Source organism: Mya arenaria, chromosome 10, assembly GCF_026914265.1.
Source record: "Mya arenaria isolate MELC-2E11 chromosome 10, ASM2691426v1".
Lineage (NCBI taxonomy): Eukaryota > Metazoa > Mollusca > Bivalvia > Myida > Myidae > Mya > Mya arenaria.
In genome coordinates this window covers 72,026,043-72,048,888 of record NC_069131.1, presented here as the reverse complement: position 1 = coordinate 72,048,888, position 22,846 = coordinate 72,026,043, and the positions used below count along the sequence as shown (strand labels likewise).

The 22,846-nt window shown below is 37.4% G+C and overlaps 1 protein-coding gene across 2 annotated transcripts in view; it reads right to left on the bottom strand.

Annotated features, from left to right (window-relative positions):
- The window catches only part of LOC128206723 (adenylyl cyclase-associated protein 1-like), a 62,055-nt gene extending 52,215 nt beyond the window's left edge, over window positions 1-9,840 (bottom strand). Inside the window, exon 1 of one of the 2 annotated variants that reach the window (XM_052909369.1) lies at window positions 9,729-9,840. The gene's annotated coding sequence lies outside the window, so the exon portion shown is untranslated. Of the gene's footprint in view, window positions 1-9,670; window positions 9,696-9,728 lie in introns of those variants that run through there. The other variant, XM_052909370.1, reaches the window with a different exon arrangement.
- Between the last annotated feature and the right edge of the window lie 13,006 nt (window positions 9,841-22,846).

Below are 22,846 nucleotides of genomic sequence, written 5' to 3'. Positions count from 1 at the left end.
GCTGAAGGGTTCCCTAGTCTATTGTATGGCATATAATATGAACCACAGTGGGTTATGAAGTCATTAAAGGGTTCCCTAGTCTACTGTATAGCATATTATATGAACCACAGTGGGTTATGATGTCATTAAAGGGTTCCCTAGTCTATTGTATGGCATATAATATGAACCACAGTGGGTTATGAAGTCATTAAAGGGTTCCCTAGTCTACTGTATAGCATATTATATGAACCACAGTGGGTTATGATGTCATTAAAGGGTTCCCTAGTCTATTGTATGGCATATTATATGAACCACAGTGGGTTATGATGTCATTAAAGGATTCCCTAGTCTATTGTATGGCATATAATATGAACCACAGTGGGTTATGATGTCATTAAAGGGTTCCCTAGTCTACTGTATAGCATATTATATGAACCACAGTGGGTTATGATGTCATTAAAGGGTTCCCTAGTCTATTGTATGGCATATTATATGAACCACAGTGGGTCATGATGTCATTAAAGGATTCCCTAGTCTATTGTATGGCATATTATATGAACCACAGTGGGTTATGATGTCATTAAAGGGTTCCCTAGTCTATTGCATGGCATATTATATGAACCACAGTGGGTTACGATGTCACTAAAGGGTTCCCTAGTCTATTGTATGGCATATTATATGAACCACAGTGGGTTATGATGTCATTAAAGGGTTCCCTAGTCTATTGTATGGCATATAATATGAACCACAGTGGGTTATGATGTCACTAAAGGGTTCCCTAGTCTACTGTATGGCATATTATATGAACCACAGTGGGTTATGATGTCATTAAAGGGTTCCCTAGTCTACTGTATAGCATATTATATGAACCACAGTGGGTTATGATGTCATTAAAGGGTTCCCTAGTCTATTGTATGGCATATTATATGAACCACAGTGGGTTATGATGTCATTAAAGGATTCCCTAGTCTATTGTATGGCATATTATATGAACCACAGTGGGTTATGATGTCATTAAAGGGTTCCCTAGTCTATTGTATGGCATATTATATGAACCACAGTGGGTTATGATGTCACTAAAGGGTTCCCTAGTCTATTGTATGGCATATTATATGAACCACAGTGGGTTATGATGTCATTAAAGGGTTCCCTAGTCTACTGTATAGCATATTATATGAACCACAGTGGGTTATGATGTCATTAAAGGGTTCCCTAGTCTATTGTATGGCATATTATATGAACCACAGTGGGTTATGATGTCACTAAAGGGTTCCCTAGTCTATTGTATGGCATATTATATGAACCACAGTGGGTTATGATGTCATTAAAGGGTTCCCTAGTCTACTGTATAGCATATTATATGAACCACAGTGGGTTATGATGTCATTAAAGGGTTCCCTAGTCTATTGTATGGCATATTATATGAACCACAGTGGGTTATGATGTCATTAAAGGGTTTCCTAGTCTATTGTATGGCATATTATATGAACCGCAGTGAACCGCAGTGGGTTATGATGTCATTAAAGGGTTCCCTAGTCTACTGCATAGCATATTATATGAACCACAGTGGGTTATGATGTCATTAAAGGGTTCCCTAGTCTATTGTATGGCATATTATATGAACCACAGTGGGTTATGATGTCACTAAAGGGTTCCCTAGTCTATTGTATGGCATATTATATGAACCACAGTGGGTTATGATGTCATTAAAGGGTTCCCTAGTCTATTGTATGGCATATAATATGAACCACAATGGGTTATGATGTCACTATATGATGTCATTAAAGGGTTCCTAAGTCTACTGTATGGCATATTATATGAACCACAGTGGGTTATGAAGCCATTTAAGGGTTCCCTAGTCTATTGTATAGCATATTATATGAATCGCAGTGGGTTATGATGTCATTAAAGGGTTCCCTAGTCTATTGTATAGCATATTATATGAACCGCAGTAGGTTATGACGTCATTAAAGGGTTCCCTAGTCTACTGTATAGCATATTATATGAACCACAGTGGGTTATGATGTCATTAAAGGGTTCCCTAGTCTATTGTATAGCATATTATATGAACCACAGTGGGTTATGAAGCCATTTAAGGGTTCCCTAGTCTACTGTATAGCATATTATATGAATCACAGTGGGTTATGATGTCATTAAAGGGTTCCCTAGTCTATTGTATAGCATATTATATGAACCGCAGTGGGTTATGACGTCATTAAAGGGTTCCCTAGTCTACTGTATAGCATATTATATGAACCACGGTGGGTTATTATGTCATTAAAGGGTTCCCTAGTCTATTGTATGGCATATTATATGAACCGCAGTGGGTTATGAGGTCATTAAAGGGTTCCCTAGTCTATTGTATGGCATATTATATGAATCACAGTGGGTTATGATGTCATTAAAGGGTTCCCTAGTCTACTGCATAGCATATTATATGAACCACAGTGGGTTATGACGTCATTAAAGGGTTCCCTAGTCTACTGTATAGCATATTATATGAATCGCAGTGGGTTATGATGTCATTAAAGGGTTCCCTAGTCTATTGTATAGCATATTATATGAACCGCAGTAGGTTATGACGTCATTAAAGGGTTCCCTAGTCTATTGTATAGCATATTATATGAACCACAGTGGGTTATGACGTCATTAAAGGGTTCCCTAGTCTATTGTATAGCATATTATATGAATCGCAGTGGGTTATGATGTCATTAAAGGGTTCCCTAGTCTACTGCATAGCATATTATATGAACCGCAGTGGGTTATGACGTCATTAAAGGGTTCCCTAGTCTACTGCATAGCATATTATATGAACCGCAGTGGGTTATGACGTCATTAAAGGGTTCCCTAGTCTATTGTATAGCATATTATATGAACCACAGTGGGTTATGACGTCATTAAAGGGTTCCCTAGTCTATTGTATAGCATATAATATGAACCGCAGTGGGTTATGAAGTCATTAAAGGGTTCCCTAGTCTACTGCATAGCATATTATATGAACCGCAGTGGGTTATGACGTCATTAAAGGGTTCCCTAGTCTATTGCATAGCATATTATATGAACCACAGTGGGTTATGACGTCATTAAAGGGTTCCCTAGTCTATTGCATAGCATATTATATGAACCACAGTGGGTTATGAAGTCATTAAAGGGTTCCCTAGTCTACTGTATAGCATATTATATGAACCACAGTAGGTTATGAAGTCATTAAAGGGTTCCCTAGTCTACTGTATAGCATATTATATGAACCACAGTAGGTTATGAAGTCATTAAAGGGTTCCCTAGTCTATTGTATAGCATATTATATGAACCACAGTGGGTTATGAAGTCATTAAAGGGTTCCCTAGTCTATTGTATAGCATATTATATGAACCACAGTGGGATATGAAGCCATTAAAGGGTTCCCTAGTCTATTGTATAGCATATTATATGAACCACAGTGGGTTATGAAGCCATTAAAGGGTTCCCTAGTCTATTGTATAGCATATTATATGAACCACAGTGGGTTATGACGTCATTAAAGGGTTCCCTAGTCTATTGTATAGCATATTATATGAACCGCAGTGGGTTATGACGTCATTAAAGGGTTCCCTAGTCTATTGTATAGCATATTATATGAACCGCAGTGGGTTATGACGTCATTAAAGGGTTCCCTAGTCTACTGCATAGCATATTATATGAACCGCAGTGGGTTATGACGTCATTAAAGGGTTCCCTAGTCTATTGTATAGCATATTATATGAACCACAGTGGGTTATGACGTCATTAAAGGGTTCCCTAGTCTATTGTATAGCATATTATATGAACCACAGTGGGTTATGAAGTCATTAAAGGGTTCCCTAGTCTACTGCATAGCATATTATATGAACCGCAGTGGGTTATGACGTCATTAAAGGGTTCCCTAGTCTATTGTATAGCATATTATATGAACCACAGTGGGTTATGAAGTCATTAAAGGGTTCCCTAGTCTACTGTATAGCATATTATATGAACCACAGTAGGTTATGAAGTCATTAAAGGGTTCCCTAGTCTATTGTATAGCATATTATATGAACCACAGTGGGTTATGACGTCATTAAAGGGTTCCCTAGTCTACTGTATAGCATATTATATGAACCACAGTGGGTTATGAAGTCATTAAAGGGTTCCCTAGTCTATTGTATAGCATATTATATGAACCACAGTGGGATATGAAGCCATTAAAGGGTTCCCTAGTCTATTGTATAGCATATTATATGAACCACAGTGGGTTATGAAGCCATTAAAGGGTTCCCTAGTCTATTGTATAGCATATTATATGAACCACAAATTATACATACCGCTTCACAGTTATAGTTCTAGTATTATAATAAAGTATGTTTAATTCAATGTGTTCTATTTGCAGGTTGTCTGTTTTACAGATTCTTCTCAGACGAGGATGATACGGAAGATGTTGATAAGGGCTTCGATGAAGTTTATGACATGAAACTGTCATAAAAGCATGTCAATGTATTGTGTTCATGCGAGAATAAAAGAATATAAAAACTGTAAAATTCATTATATTAATAAAAAACTTGATCAGTATGATCATTTTATATGGCCTGTAAATCATAGTTTTGGCATGGGAAATTGTGTCAGTGATAGAACTGAAAGGCTTGTCGTCTAGCTGTAAAACCTAGTGCTCTACATAGCGATGGGTATTAATTCGACAGCCAGGTTACATCATTTACTTTTATTATTTCATTAAAAAAACGCAGGAATCTTGTTTGTTCATGGAAATTTATGTAAAGGGTAGTAATTTTTGTTTCCTTATTTCTATTGATGGATTTATAAAAGGAAGTGCAAAGTTGATTAAATGAAAATGAAGAAAAAAACACATTGGATATCAAAAATACAAGGACGTACGTTTATAACATAGTGACTAATAAACACAAATTATACATCCATCAGGCCTGCAGACTGGCAGGTTTTGCATATACTGCAAGTTTTTTGTTAATATGTCTCAGGTGCCATGCGTGTGATTTATTGAACTGATTTGGCATCGTAAAAAAGATTGATGACAACTAAACAACACACAAAACAAGAACTGTCACATGCATGTGACCCCCCCCCCCCCCCCCCCCCCCCCTCCTACAAGGCTTCATTGGGCCAAAAAAAGAAGAAGTTTGGTTCGGGTTACCTGACCCTACCTACGAAAATGGGGCCGACCCAACTGTTTTTAAAGTCAGTTGTGATTTTTTTTTTTAATGTGTGTTTTAATATGCAGTATAAAGCCTTAAACGCTTAATACAGAAGACTACTTTAACACCATTCTCCAATGATAAAACATTCTTATATAAAGCCTTATAAACAAAAACAAAAAAAAGTCTACCTACCCTACCTGTTTTTGGAAAGGATGTAACCCTAGAACCATACCATTTTTTTTGGCCTTGGGGAGATATTAGTATTTGGGCCTCTAATAGAAAGATAAACAGGGCTTCCATTAAGAATTTGAAACTGGAAGTATAAACTTCCTGTCCATCAATTTTGGAAGTTTTTCACTGAAATGTGGAAGTTTAAGCCTGCCGAACACAATATCTTTTTCCACTATTTTTCATCTAGTGTATAAAAAATCAAATTATTTGCAAATTTAACTTACCAAATTCACTACTTATATTATAATAATTCATTTCTTGATATTTGAAACTTCCAAGCTTACAACATAGGAAGTTTTCTTCAAAATTATGGAAGTTTTTGTACTTCTAACCAATCAATTTTGGAAGTTTTAACCCATTTCTAGGAAGTAATATACTTCCTTTAACGGAAGCCCTGGATAAAATTGAGTACTATACATCTTTAATGATGACCTTCCCATGAAGTCGAAAAATATTGTTAACTTTAAAAAAAGAAAAAAGTATGAACACAAAGATGGAGTGAATGTCAACTCGTGGACATTGTATACATTACATTGTGATTGTTGGGCATTATTGAACATGAATCTACATTGTATGTGAAAACTTAACATAATGTTAGAGAAAGTTTTGCCAGGATTAAAAAAAAAAATTAAATAAAAACCTAGAACAGGAAAAATGGTACGGTTTTTTTTAAGAGGATGAAGAAACAAACAAAAAATTCAGCTCAATGTAATTATGACCTTGACCTTTGACTGACTCACCTTATATCAAAAGGGTTAATATGCCGGTCATGACCAACTGGCCTACAAAGTTTGAGCTCCCTGTGCCTAGGTGTTTTTAACTCATTGGGGATGGATGGATGGACAGACTGACAGACATACCACATGGGTGAAAGTTGGAAAACTTGAGAATCCTGAAAATTTAGCTGGGGGCCTGCCAAAGACACTGACTTATTATCATGCAGAAAATGCATGATTTTCTGTAAACAGCTTTTGTTCATGGATATACCCTAAACATGTCTTTTTTACCACCCCCGCCATACTTAAACTGTTTAGCACAACATTCACAATATGCAGATCCCGCAATGTCTGGGTTTTTTTAACCAAATCCCCCATTTCTCACCATTAGTGTCACATTCAGATAGCCATGCCCATCTCCATTTGTTAGTTTGTTTACCGTATTATATCATGCAAAGGACGCACTTTTTTACCCCCAATTATCGTCTTAAAAATTGCCTGCGTCCTTTCTATGCTATTAGAATTTCATCTGTTTTTTTCCAAGTCCATTTCATGTCGAAAATATCGGACCGGGGAAGAACGCGGTAATAGTAAGTATCTGTACTGCGTCACCGAAGTGAACAACTGACATAGGTAAAATCATGCAAGTTAACACACGCAGAAATATATTGAATGTTTACTTTAAATTGATTTATTGAGAAATAAATTGAAAACAAACACGAGTGTTAACCTTTTTACAAAAGGGACGCTACTCATAAAAACTCGATGTGAGTCAGCACTTTAACTGGATTGAGTTATAACGGCTATGGAAAATCGGGAAAGGAGGTATTTATCAATTAATCGTTGTTCATGATTTTAATGTTTCGATATTTTACAAAACATTTTGTTGTATGTTACTGTTTTAAAATAATAATAAAGGAATGTGCATAACGCAAAGTAGCATTATTGTCACTATCAAATCTTTTCAAATGTGCGAAGGTGTGAAAAACACCCGCTGTCTGTCATTAGAAAAACATCAATAGAACAAACTATTGCGATGGTAATACCGTATTGTTGTTTGTTCGCACTTTACCCGAGGTGCCTTCTGCTGGCAAGGCTAATTACCGACACGCAATAATTATGCTGACATGCTTTAATCCGCGCAGCGACAAGCCTTATCAAAACAATCATTAGTTTTGACAATACACAGTTTTGCAACGGTTGCAACGGTTGACTGTCATTCAGAAGGCATGGCGGGAGATGCAACGGTTGCAACGGTTGACTGTCAGTCAGAACTAGTCTATTACAGCATTTGTATAAGTCTTATATTATGAGTGAATGTTCTCAAAATGTCAAGACATATATCATTGTGGTGTACGTTTAATTACCGAAATACGACGATAATTATCGAAATACACAAGACGCTTATCGCAATATGTCTTTTATACAATTTTTGTTTGTTTGTTTACTTCAATATATGTTATAAATACTTCACCAACCTCAATTTTTCGGCTCCAATTTTGACATTTTTCCGCTGCGTCCTATCTTATATATTAAGGGGTTTTACCTGTTTTCTCAACGATTTTTTTGCCTGCGTCCTATCTATGCTAGCGTCCTATACATGATATAATACGGTACTTTCTTAGTCCTTAGTGTTGTACGCTGGGAGTTGAAACTTCATTTTCAATATTTTTTGCAACGATCTTTTATCACAAGAATACTGTTGTTGTTTTTTGAAAGAATCACCTAACCGCCAAAAGACAAGCTATTTTATTGGACCACAGCGTACAGCGAGCCAATCAGAATTGTCGTATTACAGTATATCGTAATTCACCGCTACCTAGGCGTTTAAAAAGCGTCTGCAATGTCTTGATGATCGTAAACATTCCTGATTGGGAGCGATTGGCTCTCCCGTTCGGAACTTATTGGCGGAAACGGTCGAAACCAGCTAGTCTCTTTACGGCCGTAGCCGAACGCGCTCCGGGCTATCTTCGTAAAAACCCGTAAGCGAGCACCTTGCAATGACGAATTGTTACTAAAAATAAATCGCAAAACAGATCAAGTCACTGGAATTTACTTTCGTTTTCGTTTCAACAATTTGAAAGTCGAAGTCAGGGTTGAGGTAGGCCTATACCCCCTACCCCCCTCTGAAATCTCAACGGATTTACACGGTTTGGAAAAGTGATCCCTGAGGACATCAAAAATCTGGAACTTCCAGAGCAGTCCAGAAAACTTTCACCCATGCATACCAACTTTTCTTGTTTATGTGTATATTCTTTTTTAAAAAATAGTCCTTTATATTTGAACATTAATTTGGTTTTTTAATAGAAAATATAACCAAATAAACTCCTAGCCCTTGTGGACAGCCTTCCCCCACCCACCCCACCAAGAAGAAAACTAATGTTGCTTGGACACACCCCTTAACACCCCAAGGTAGCCCGGATGCACATATGGTTGCCATAAGAGGGCATAGAAGCACTAGTTGCCATTTTATTTCTTTCTTTTCGAAGGGTGTTGGTGGGGGGCGGGTTACATCATAGTGTTCACTAAGACCTGGCAACCAGCCGAAATGGTCTGTTCAAATGGCAATCTGGCCGTTTCAAATTTGGTTAAAAAAAGTGAAATTTAAGTAGAAGAAGTAGCTTGTCATTACTATTTGTGGCGGTTCAACCAAAAGTTATTGAGAACAACTACCAAAAAACTTATACAGTACTTTAGTATCATACATAAAAAACAGGACTAGGCCCTATGTCAAGACGAAAGCTTGATTTTCAGATTTGCAAGCCTTATTCTACAGCAATGTGATAAAAAAACGTCAGATTCTCATAGTGATTTTGTTAAGTCTACCCTTTTAAAATCTGGTGAATTGGTAATCCAATGTACTGCATCTCTTTTTTTTCTTGTATGCAAAAACATGGAGTCTTGATTCTGAGCAAAAAGAAACACATTCCTTACAGCAATAACTCCCTTTTTCTTTTTCATTTTTAAATATTAATAACTTTTGTTTTTTAAATGCTTAGAATACCAAAAAAAAGTTATTTCTAATGTGTTCTGAATGAATCCAATATTAATTAAATGCAGTATGTTCAGTATGTACTTCATCAAACTGTGAAGAATGTTAAATAGGAAATTTATCAAAATGTGCAGAATGTAACCCAAAATAAATGTAAACATACACTTCCTTATTATTTTTTTAGTTCAGGTATTGAAATACTGTTAACAGTAAGTATGCAAACACATTCCTTATTGATTTGAATTTAATTGAGTTGTCATTTTTATAACATATAGCAAACTGATTCACGAATGAGTCATACACATTAGGTCGCGAAAATGTATGACGCGATAACAAACCCCTTTGCTGAGAATAGTAAAGCATTAATTTAGCAAACATAAGGTAAATCTAACGCAATATGTTTCGCGTACGAGTTAGCAATACAACATATGGGAAACAATGGAACTATAGGCCCTATTTTCTGGAATATTCGTACCAGTGACAAAATGTAGGAAGTAGCTCGAACAATGAATTGCGGTAATTTTCATCGAATTAAGCGTACAAATGAGTGTGACATGCATGTAATATGAAGCATAAACATTGGTGTTTACCTGAAATTTAGTCAATTGAACGGAAGCGTGTATATTTCGTGAATAATATATAATTTACCTTGAGTTACGCCTCACTTCCGCGTTTGCATAGAAAACGGAAATTAAAAGCCGATCCCAGCATGCCGTGCAAAAATTTAGTACTCATTCTTTGTCACGCTGCACGTTTTTCGTACCTATTTTTTTTTCGTTTGAGGATTTTGCTCATAAAAACTTTTTAGTTCTTTTCGATAATGATACCAGCGTTCGAGGAAAAAATGAAAAGAAAGTGTCTTCCGCATTCACTCAGTGCTTTTATTGAATTTTTCATTAATTAATTAATTCATTCATTCATTCATTCATCCACCCTTTTTTTCATTCATCAATGCAAAAAAAAATTGATTAATTAAATGATTGTTGTGTTCTATCACTCACTCGCTCGCTCGCTCGCTCGCTCACTCACTCACTCACTCACTCACTCACTCACTCACACACTCACTCACTCACTCACGCACTCACTCACTCACTCACTCACTCACTCACTCACTCACTCACTCACTCACTCACTCACTCACTCACTCACTCACTCATTATTCAATTTAGTTATTAATCTATATATTTAATTACTGTTAAGATGATTGATTGATTGATTGATTGATTGATTGGTTGATCGACCGATTGATTCATTGATTGATTGATTCATTGATTGATTGATTGAAGGCCGACCTGTTCAACGATTCTTCTGAAGTGTAAACTCGATTCCTAATGCAATGGTATAAATATTGTTTGTAGCTTTTAAACATCATGAACATTTTTCCATTGTTTGAAAACACACCACACACGAACTAGAACAAAGGTCGGAATCAGTCCTCTCAAGTTAACCAGTTAAGTTTACCGAGGTAGGTGATTATTAAATTGATATAGTGTGGAATAATTCATATCTGAACGAATTATTTCATTCAAGTTATATAAAGAATATGCTAGTATTCATTGTGAGGCCCTAATAGATGTTCATATATTTCGACTTGGTGTTCTGTTACTGGATATAAATATTCCCGTATGATAACTTATTCAATTAGCTGCTGGTTTTTATGATATATATTCAGTGAAAGTATCAATTTACATTTACATTCGTTTATATTCATTTTTTTTTAATAAGAGTTACTTATTTTTTTATCGTAAGCATTGTTTTATAAAGTTGATATTGAGCCGAATTGATAGAAAATAGAATTCAACGGAATTTAAAACACATAAAAAGACATAAAAAACGTTTCTTCGAAAACCTTTTTTTTTTTGGAACCTAGACTTTTGTGGTCTCGTGGATTGGGGGACAAGCTTCTAGATAAACCGTCCGCTTAAACCAACATTTTTTGTCAAAAAAATGTATGCGTCAAATGATTACTGAGTATTAAGAATTATGATCTATTCATGCATTCATGCATTCAAAAAACGTTTCTGCAAATAAAAACTATCAGCGGTTTCATAAAGCGGGATCTTCTATCACAAAAAGCCTTATTCAAGGAAAATCATTATAACACTTGAGCATAATTAAAGAATTGGCGGGCCTTTATAAATGAATAAAATATTGGCGATGAATATTGATAATTTCGATGATATCTTGTCAGAAAGAGGTCCCCTATTGTTTCAGCCTTGGCATACATTTATAATGAATAAGAAAAATGCTGTTTAATGCCTTGCGTGAATGCTAAATTATTCATAAGATTGTGTGTATATGACTTATGAAATTTTCAAAGAAGTTCTTTAGCGTCTTTAGATTACATGGAACTTTCGTTTGTTTGAGCTTTAAATCAATGAAAATGAACTGAAAACGTGCTGTAAAGAGTTATTTAAGGTATTTTAACAACAAAAATCCACATCAAATTGCTCAACTTGTTTTACATGGAGATAAAAACAACCGTGTTGCAGTGGTGATCGACAACTACTAGTAGTTGTTGCCTTTGGAATTAAATTGTGATAAGATATGGACGATTTACGGATACAACTGCAGATTGAGGGTGACATGAGTTAATTGGCGTCCGGTATTAGTGAGACTTTAGAAGTAATTCAAACTAAAACCAGACCTTAGCCATGTTCACTGATAACACTCAATTAAGGCGCACACTTTTCAGCATAAGAATCCAGCTATGAATATGTTTAAGTCCACAAAAAGACGCAATCACACTAACTAAACAGTGATTATATTTGTAAGTCAAATAAATGGAACCTATTGCTGTATTTACTTTGTGGACATAAACAAGAGTTGAGCTCAACGCATACTGCATAATGAGTTGGGCCACGATCTTCAACAGACGACCGAAGTCTTCACCAAACAACCCGCCACGTGCACCTGCAAAGATGACGCCGAAGGGGCAACCGGAACCGATAGACGCCAACTTTCTGGTTATGGGAAGCCATATTGAACGTGTAACTTCTGGAGATTCGGATTCCCCAAAGAACCGGAAGTCAGGGGACCATGTGACAATAAAACAAGTAGCTAAGCACGTGGAAATAGACAAGGAGGTCAAGGTCAGACCTCACACGGCGCACGTGGATAAACACGTGCTAGAGTCACTAAAGCGTTCCCCGAGTGTTGACAGTTCTTTCTATGACAAGTTTGAGCGGTTGGATAGAGATTCCGTTATCGGTGACATGGCGTATAAGGAGAAACATGGACGGATAAAGTCAGCGAAACAAAGACCGACTTCCGGTCGTGCGAGGTCAAAAAGTAAATCGACAAAAGACCGGAAGCGGTCGAGTAGCGTGACGTCAGGTTCCGGTTTCTCAAGAAAACCAGCCTTGCACACAACTACCGGTAGCTTCTTTGAAACGGCAATGTCGTTCGATGATGAAACGAAACAGAATACCATGAGTAACGCTGTGAGGAAGATAAGCCCAAGAACTGTGCTAGGCTTAAACCGAAAAGCTCAAAACACGCAAAACGCGAAGGTTGAGAGCAGACGGCGTCCAAGATCGGGAAGGAAGGGCCGAGAAAGAAGTCCTTCGTGTAAGCGGAGTGAACGAAGCAACAGCGTAAGTAACCGGTCAGTAGGGAGCGGAAGTGCGTGTTCAAGCCGTGTAAGCAGGAACGACCTAAAGCAGACGCGGCGGCAGCGTCCGCGCAAAAGCCGGAGCCGAACAAGGCGGATCACTCCCCGTCCGAGACAAACTGCTAAAGAAAATAGTTCCAAAGTAAGTAGTCCTGAAAGAAATGCTAGCTCTGTTCGCTCTGTCAGTAGAGCGAGTACAAAACCCGGACTTATTTCCGATGAAGTAAGACAAAGACTCGTGATTAACACCATAAATAAATTACCTCCTAATGAACATCTCAGTGTACCGTTAAAGGTATCTCACGACGTAGAAACAGGGAGTTTCGCGTACAGTTACTGCCATCCTGCCCTCAGAATGGACAGAAAAATACGTGCGCCGATACGTCGACATGTGGCTAAACAGAATCACGTGCCCGGAGCTCCTCCTCCCGGTCTGGCGGCCATTGACGCCGTACGAATGGCAAACGAGACAGTAGCTGCAAAAGCGGAGAACATCCGTCAAATGCACGAAATAGACCGAATGATGTACCCCGAGAACCGGAAGCAGCCGCCATCGAGCATCCCCCGGCTGCGGATGGTGGTGGCTCCGACGGCAACACCTCTTGCGTCCATGGTGCGTGCGTCGAGCGCTAAAATGCTCATGCGCCATCAATATCATACAACCGTCTGACATAACGTATTATTCTAAACAAACAAACCAAACGCATCTTACTTCAATCAAAAATGAATGAATGGCACAAACTATGGCTGTCACCCGAGCATCCGATCGGAGACTACGGCAGAAGTAACCAATCCTCGTGTAGTGTAAACGGAATGCATAATGTTGGTTCCGCCGATGACGACGAATTCCTTGTATTTGATTTTTTGTGTAACTGACTTGTTTATTCTACAACCATTGAGAAACAAGTCATTAAAAGAGATATTATCATATTAATCCACCTCGTTGGCACGATGAAACCGGAACTTACTGAGAAACCCCACTAAGTGACAACAAACTACACTTACATATATGCCCAGGGCGGGAATTCAAATCCGGCAATGATCGGCGAGAAGAGAGTGAATGATATAATGTTGCTTTATTAAGTTATCTTACTCAAAAATGTTGTTTTAGACTATTTGATTTGTTAATTGGTATTAATTGCAATAATGGAAAGAGCATTGCATTCATCTTGTCATCATATGCACATTATCTGTGATATTTGTGTACTATGGTTATTTTATGTATGTGTATATATAAATTAAAATTACCACTATCACGAATAAAGACATCGTTATATTTATTTCATATACTCAATGTCTTGATTTTTTTTCTGAATTGTTCAAGTATAAAATACCTCAAAACAATAAAATAAAAATGAAAATCGCTCATTTCTCTTTCAGCTTAACAATAAAGTTACATGGTCAATCTACTACTTAGATATTGTGTTTATGACCTTGACCTTTGACCTATTGTTCCAATAAATAAGGCATATCTAATGTTTATGAACAACGTAGTTTGGTCCTAGATCAACATCAAACTTTTGAATCAGACAATGTGTTCATACTAACTTCATAGCATTGTTGATCGTGACCTTGGCCTTTGACCTACTGATCCGAAAATGGGGGGAGAATCTTAAAATTCCAATGGTTGTGAGCTTGACCGTTAAACTGAACAACATTTTGGGCCATTAACTGGTCAATCACAAGCTACGGTTGAAGATTCATGGCCCCTCGTAGTTCTTCAGTTATTGCCCCGACAATGTTTTCCGAACAACATTGGCCATGACCTTCAACTTTGACCATTTGATATCAAACACAAAGGGTCATCTTAGCTAGTCAGGTACAATCTGACACTAAAATTTCACTTTTCTTAGTCGACGAGATCTCCAAGTTTTGAGCGGACAATGATTCAACGTGTTGGCAGTGACCTTGACCTCTGACCTACTAGTCAATGGCAATCTAACACTGAAGTTCCATGGTTTATGTCAAACCGTTTCCCATTTATTGTTGAAAGAGTTCTTAAAAAACTTTTAAATCAACATTTTGACTCAAAACAAATAAGGATAATACACTGGTCAAGTACAACCTACCTTTTAAATTGCATTATACAAGGACAAACCGTTCATAGCTTACAAAGGTAATGTGGATAAGGCTAGGTATAACGCTGACCAACCACATAACAGACTTACATTAGTATGCCATACCTACATGCCCACTTTCTTCAAAGGCATAGCAAGATATTAAATAGACCCACATGAGGGGGGGGGGGGGATAGCATGAGGCAATATCGGACATACTGAACTTTGCAAACAATTAATTTTAAACCCATTGTTCCAAAGGAGACATAGCAAGATGCACTATCAAACAGACCAACATTTGCACACCAGTACCAAAAAAACCTTTTCCGCAGGGTTCAAATCAAGAAAAAATATCACACAGACCGACAATTGCATTCCAGAACTTAAATCCCCTTTTCCCAAAATAATGCCATTTAAAGCATTAACGAATTTGTATACCTATACCTCTATGCCCTTTTCAATAAGGGCATAGTAAAATGCAAAATCAAACAGACCAGCATTTGCATACCTATACACCATTTTTCCAACGGTGGCATAGCAAGATTCAAACTCAAACAGACTGACATTTGCATACCTATACATCCTTTTTCCAACGGGGGCATAACAAGATTCAAACTCAAACAGACTCACATTTGCATACCTATACATCCTTTTTCCAACGGGGGCATAGCATGATTCAAACACAAACAGACTGACATTTGCATACCTATACATCCTTTTTCCAACGGGGGCATAACAAGATTCAAACTCAAACAGACTCACATTTGCATAACAATACACCCTTTTTCCAACGGGGTCATAGCAAGATTCAAACTCAAACAGACTGACATTTGCATACCAATACATCCTTTTCCAACGGGGGCATAGCATGATTCAAACACAAACAGACTGACATTTGCATACCTATACATCCTTTTTCCAACGGGGGCATAGCAAGATTCAAACTCAAACAGACTGACATTTGCATACCAATACATCCTTTTTCCAACGGGGGCATAGCATGATTCAAACACAAACAGACTGACATTTGCATACCTATACATCCTTTTTCCAACGGGGGCATAGCAAGATTCAAACTCAAACAGACTGACATTTGCATAACAATACACCCTTTTTCCAACGGGGTCATAGCAAGATTCAAACTCAAACAGACTGACATTTGCATACCAATACATCCTTTTTCCAACGGGGGCATAGCATGATTCAAACACAAACAGACTGACATTTGCATACCTATACATCCTTTTTCCAACGGGGGCATAGCAAGATTCAAACTCAAACGGACTCAAATTTGCATAACAATACACCCTTTTTCCAACGGGGTCATAGCAAGATTCAAACTCAAACAGACTGACATTTGCATACCAATACATCCTTTTCCAACGGGGGCATAGCAAGATTCAAACTCGAACAGACTGACATTGCCATACCAATACACCCTTTTCCAACGGGGTCATAGCAAGATTCAAACTCAAACAGACTGACATTTGCATACCAATACATCCTTTTCCAACGGGGGTATAGCAAGATTCAAACTCGAACAGACTGACATTGCCATACCAATACACCCTTTTCCAACGGGGGCATAGCAAGATTCAAACTCGAACAGACTGACATTTGCATACAAATACATCCTTTTTCCAACGGGGGCATAGCAAGATTCAAACTCAAACAGACTAACATTGCCATACCAATACACCCTTTTTCCAACGGGGGCATAGCAAGATTCAAGCTCGAACAGACTGAAATTTGCATACCAATACATCCTTTTTCCAACGGGGGCACAGCAAGATTCAAACCCAAACAGACTGACATTTGCATACCAATACATCCTTTTTCCAACGGGGGCATAGCAAGATGCAAACTCGATTAAACTGACATGTTTATACCAATACCCTCTTTTCCAACGGGGGCATAGCAAGATTCAAGCTCAAACAGACTGACATTTGCATAACAATACACTCTTTTTCCAACGGGGGCATAGCAAGATTCAAGCTCGAACAGACTGACATTTGCATAACAATATATCCTTTTTCCAACGGGGGCATAGCAAGATTCAAACTCGATTAGACTGACATTTGCATACCAATACACCCTTTTCCAACGGGGGCATAGCAAGATTCAAACTCGAACTGACTGACATTTGCATACCAATACACCCTTTTTCCAACGGGGGCATAGCAAGATTCAAACTCAAACAGACTCACATTTGCATAACAATACACCCTTTTTCCAACGGGGGCATAGCAAGATTCAAGCTCGAACAGACTGACATTTGCATACCAATACATCCTTTTTTCAACGGGCGCAGCAATATGCAAACTCGATTAGACTGACATTTGCATACCAATACCCTCTTTTCCAACGGGGGCATAGCAAGATTCAAGCTCGAACAGACTGACATTTGCATAACAATACACTCTTTTTCCAACGGGGGCATAGCAAGATTCAAGCTCGAACAGACTGACATTTGCATAACAATACATCCTTTTTCCAACGGGGGCATAGCAAGATTCAAACTCGATTAGACTGACATTTGCATACCAATACACCCTTTTCCAACGGGGGCATAGCAAGATTCAAACTTGAACTGACTGACATTTGCATACCAATACACCCTTTTTCCAACGGGGGCATAGCAAGATTCAACTCAAAGAGTCTGACATTTGCATACCATTACACGCTTTTTTCCAACGGAGGAATCGCTAGATGCAAATTCAAACAGACTGACATTTGCATACCTGTACCTATTTATCACGTTTTCCAAAGAGAGCAAAGCATGAAGCTTTATGAAATCCTGATATGGCCATTTAACGTCAAGTTTTTAACGCTTGACGTTTGCGTCACGTTCTTATTTGTTTACGAATATGATTATTTTGAAGGTTAATTCTAGCTCAATGCTTCGCTTGGCAAATGTATACGGTATGATGATGATGATGATGATGATGATGATGATGATGATGATGATGATGATGATGATGATGATGATGATGATGATGATAAGGAGGAGGAGGAGGAGGAGGAGGAGGAGGAGGAGGAGAAAGAATTAGAGGAGAGTACGCGTTATTCGATAGTGTTAAATGACATCGGACGTACGCGGCACGCACACACTAAAAATATGGCAGTTTTCGGTACGCAGATTCTTAAAATAATCTATTCCGTTTTAGCAGGCAGAATTTACGCACTCATTGATAGAGAATGGAAAACAAAATTCAATGCAAAAAACAAAAGTGAAATTATCATGACGCTAGCTAGAGAATGTTGAATCAAACTCTGTGTCACTATTGAAATTATCATGACGCTGGCTAGAGAATGTTGAATCAAACACAGCGTCACTATTGAAATTATCATGACGATAGCTAGAAAATGTTGAATCAAACTCAGCGTCACTATTGAAATTATCATGACGCTAGCAAGAGAATGTTGAATCAAACTCTGTGTCAATATTGAAATTATCATGACGCTAGCTAGAGAATGTTGAATCAAACTCAGTGTCACTATTGAAATTATCATGACACTTACTAGAGAATGTTGAATCAAACACAGTGTCGCTATTGAAATTATCATGACGCTAGCTAGAGAATGTTGAATCAAACTCAGTGTCACTATTGAAATTATCATGACACTAGCTAGAGAATGTTGAATCAAACTCAGTGTCACTATTGAAATTATCATGACTTTAGCTATGGAATGGCGAATCAAACTCAGTGTCACTATTGAAATTATCATGACGCTAGCTAGAGAATGGTGAATCAAACTCAGCGTCGCTATTGAAATTATCATGACGTTAGCTAGGGAATGGCGAAACAAACTCCGAGTAACTATTGAAATTAACATGACGCTAGCTAGAGAATGGTAAATAAACTCAGCGTCACTATTGAAATTATCATGACGCTAGCTAGAGAATGGTGAACCAAACTCTGTGTCACTATTGAAATTATCATGATGCTAGCGAAAGAATGGTGAACCAAACTCTGTGTCACTTTTGATATTGTCATAACGCTGGCTAGAGAATGATGAACCAAACTCAGTGCCACTGTTGATATTATCATAATGCTAGCTAGAGAATGGTGAATCAAACTCAGTGTCAATATTGAAATTATCATGACGCTAGCTTGAGAATTGTGTATCAAACTCAGTGTCACTATTGAAATTATCATAACGCAAGCTAGAGAATGTTGAATCAAACTCTGTGTCACTATTGAAATTATCATGACGCTGGCTAGAGAATGTTGAATCAAACATAGCGTCACTATTGAAATTATCATGACGATAGCTAGAAAATGTTGAATCAAACTCAGCGTCACTATTGAAATTATCATGACGCTAGCAAGAGAATGTTGAATCAAACTCAGTGTCACTATTGAAATTATCATGACACTTACTAGAGAATGTTGAATCAAACTCAGTGTCGCTATTGAAATTATCATGACGCTAGCTAGAGAATGTTGAATCAAACTCAGTGTCACTATTGAAATTATCATGACGTTAGCTATGGAATGGTGAATCAAACTCAGTGTCACTATTGAAATTATCATGACGTTAGCTATGGAATGGTGAATCAAACTCAGTGTCACTATTGAAATTATCATGACGTTAGCTATGGAATGGCGAATCAAACTCAGTGTCACTATTGAAATTATCATGACGCTAGCTAGAGAATGGTGAATCAAACTCAGCGTCGCTATTGAAATTATCATGACGTTAGCTAGGGAATGGCGAAACAAACTCCGAGTAACTATTGAAATTAACATGACGCTAGCTAGAGAATGGTAAATAAACTCAGCGTCACTATTGAAATTATCATGACGCTAGCTAGAGAATGGTGAACCAAACTCTGTGTCACTATTGAAATTATCATGATGCTAGCGAAAGAATGGTGAACCAAACTCTGTGTCACTTTTGATATTATCATGACGCTGGCTAGAGAATGATGAACCAAACTCAGTGCCACTGTTGATATTATCATAATGCTAGCTAGAGAATGGTGAATCAAACTCAGTGTCAATATTGAAATAATCATGACGCTAGCTTGAGAATTGTGTATCAAACTCAGTGTCACTATTGAAATTATCATAACGCTGGCTAGAGATGGTGAATCAAACTCAGTGTCAATATTGAAATTATCATGACGCTAGCTAGATAATGGTGAACCAAACTCAGTTTAACTATTGAAATTATCATGACGCTAGCTAGAGAATGGTGAATCAAACTCAGCGTCACTATTGTAATGATCATGACGCTAGCTAGAGAAATGTCGAATCAAACTCAGAGTCACTATTGAAATTATCATGACGCTGGCTAGAGAATGGTGAATCAAAGTCAGTATCAAGATTGAAATTATCATGACGCTAGCAAGAAAATGGTGAATCAAACTCAGTGTCACTATTGAAATACCCATGACGCTAGCTAGAGAATTGTGAATCAAACTCAGTGTCACTATTGAAATTATCATGACGCTAGCTAAAGAAGGTTGAATCAAATTCAGTGTCACTATTGAAATTATCATGACGCTAGCTAGAGAATGTTAAATCAAACTCAGTGTCAATATTGAAATTATCATAACGCTAGTTAGAGAATGTTAAATCAAACTCAGTGTCACTATTGGAATTATCATGACGCTAGCTAGAGAATGTTGAATCAAACATAGTGTCACTATTGAAATCATCATGACGCTAGCTAGAGAATGTTGAATCAAACTCAGTGTCACTATTGAAATTATCATGACGCTAGCTAGAGAATGGTGAATCAAACTCAGTGTCACTATTCAAATTATCATGACGTTAGCTAGGGAATGGTGAATCAAACTCAGTGTCACTATTAAAATCATCATGACGCTAGCTAGAGAATGTTAGCTAGAGAATGGTGAATCAAAGTCAGTGACAAGATTGAATTTATCATGACGCTAGCAAGGGAATGGTGAATCAAACTTAGTGTCACTATTGAAATTATCATGACGCTAGCAAGAGAATGGTGAATCAAACTCAGTGACAAGATTGAATTTATCATGACGCTAGCAAGGGAATGGTGAATCAAACTTAGTGTCACTATTGAAATTATCATGACGCTAGCTAGAAAATGGTAAATCAAACTTAGTGTCACGATTGAAATCATTATGACGCTAGCTAGAGAATGGTGAATCAAACTCAATGTTACGATTAAAATTATCATGACGCTAGCTAGATAATTGTGAATCAAACTCAGTGTCACTATTGGAATTATCATAACGCTTGCTAGAGAATGGTGAATCAAACTCAGTGTCAATATTGAAATTATCATGACGCTAGCTAGAGAAATGTCGAATCAAACTCAGTGTGACTATTGAAATTATCATGACGCAAGCTAGAGAATGGTGAACCAAACTCAGCGTCACTATTGAAATTATCATGACGCTAGCTAGAGAAATGTCGAATCAAACTCAGTGTGACTATTGAAATTATCATGACGCTGGCTAGAGAATGGTGAATCAAACACAGCGTCACTATTGAAATTATCATGACTCTAGCAAGAGAATGTTGAATCAAACTCAGCATCAATATTAAAATTATCATGACGCTAGCTAGAGAATGGTGAATCAAACTCAGCGTCACTATTGAAATTATCATGACGCTAGCTAGAGAATGGTGAATCAAACTCAGCGTCACTATTGAAATACCCATGGCGCTGGCTAGAGAATTGTGAATCAAATTCAGTGTCACTATTGAAATCATCATAACGCTAGCTAGAAAATGTTGAATCAAACTCAGTGTCAATATTGTAATTATCATGACGTTAGCTAGGGAATGGTGAATCAAACTCAGTGTCACTATTGAAATTATCATGACGCTGGCTAGAGAATGTTGAATCAAACACAGCGTCACTATTGAAATTATCATGACGATAGCTAGAAAATGTTGAATCAAACTCAGCGTCACTATTGAAATTATCATGACGCTAGCAAGAGAATGTTGAATCAAACTCAGTGTCACTATTGAAATTATCATGACACTTACTAGAGAATGTTGAATCAAACTCAGTGTCGCTATTGAAATTATCATGACGCTAGCTAGAGAATGTTGAATCAAACTCAGTGTCACTATTGAAATTATCATGACACTAGCTAGAGAATGTTGAATCAAACTCAGTGTCACTATTGAAATTATCATGACGTTAGCTATGGAATGGTGAATCAAACTCAGTGTCACTATTGAAATTATCATGACGTTAGCTATGGAATGGCGAATCAAACTCAGTGTCACTATTGAAATTATCATGACGCTAGCTAGAGAATGGTGAATCAAACTCAGCGTCGCTATTGAAATTATCATGACGTTAGCTAGGGAATGGCGAAACAAACTCCGAGTAACTATTGAAATTAACATGACGCTAGCTAGAGAATGGTAAATAAACTCAGCGTCACTATTGAAATTATCATGACGCTAGCTAGAGAATGGTGAACCAAACTCTGTGTCACTATTGAAATTATCATGATGCTAGCGAAAGAATGGTGAACCAAACTCTGTGTCACTTTTGATATTATCATGACGCTGGCTAGAGAATGATGAACCAAACTCAGTGCCACTGTTGATATTATCATAATGCTAGCTAGAGAATGGTGAATCAAACTCAGTGTCAATATTGAAATAATCATGACGCTAGCTTGAGAATTGTGTATCAAACTCAGTGTCACTATTGAAATTATCATAACGCTGGCTAGAGATGGTGAATCAAACTCAGTGTCAATATTGAAATTATCATGACGCTAGCTAGATAATGGTGAACCAAACTCAGTTTAACTATTGAAATTATCATGACGCTAGCTAGAGAATGGTGAATCAAACTCAGCGTCACTATTGTAATGATCATGACGCTAGCTAGAGAAATGTCGAATCAAACTCAGAGTCACTATTGAAATTATCATGACGCTGGCTAGAGAATGGTGAATCAAAGTCAGTATCAAGATTGAAATTATCATGACGCTAGCAAGAAAATGGTGAATCAAACTCAGTGTCACTATTGAAATACCCATGACGCTAGCTAGAGAATTGTGAATCAAACTCAGTGTCACTATTGAAATTATCATGACGCTAGCTAAAGAAGGTTGAATCAAATTCAGT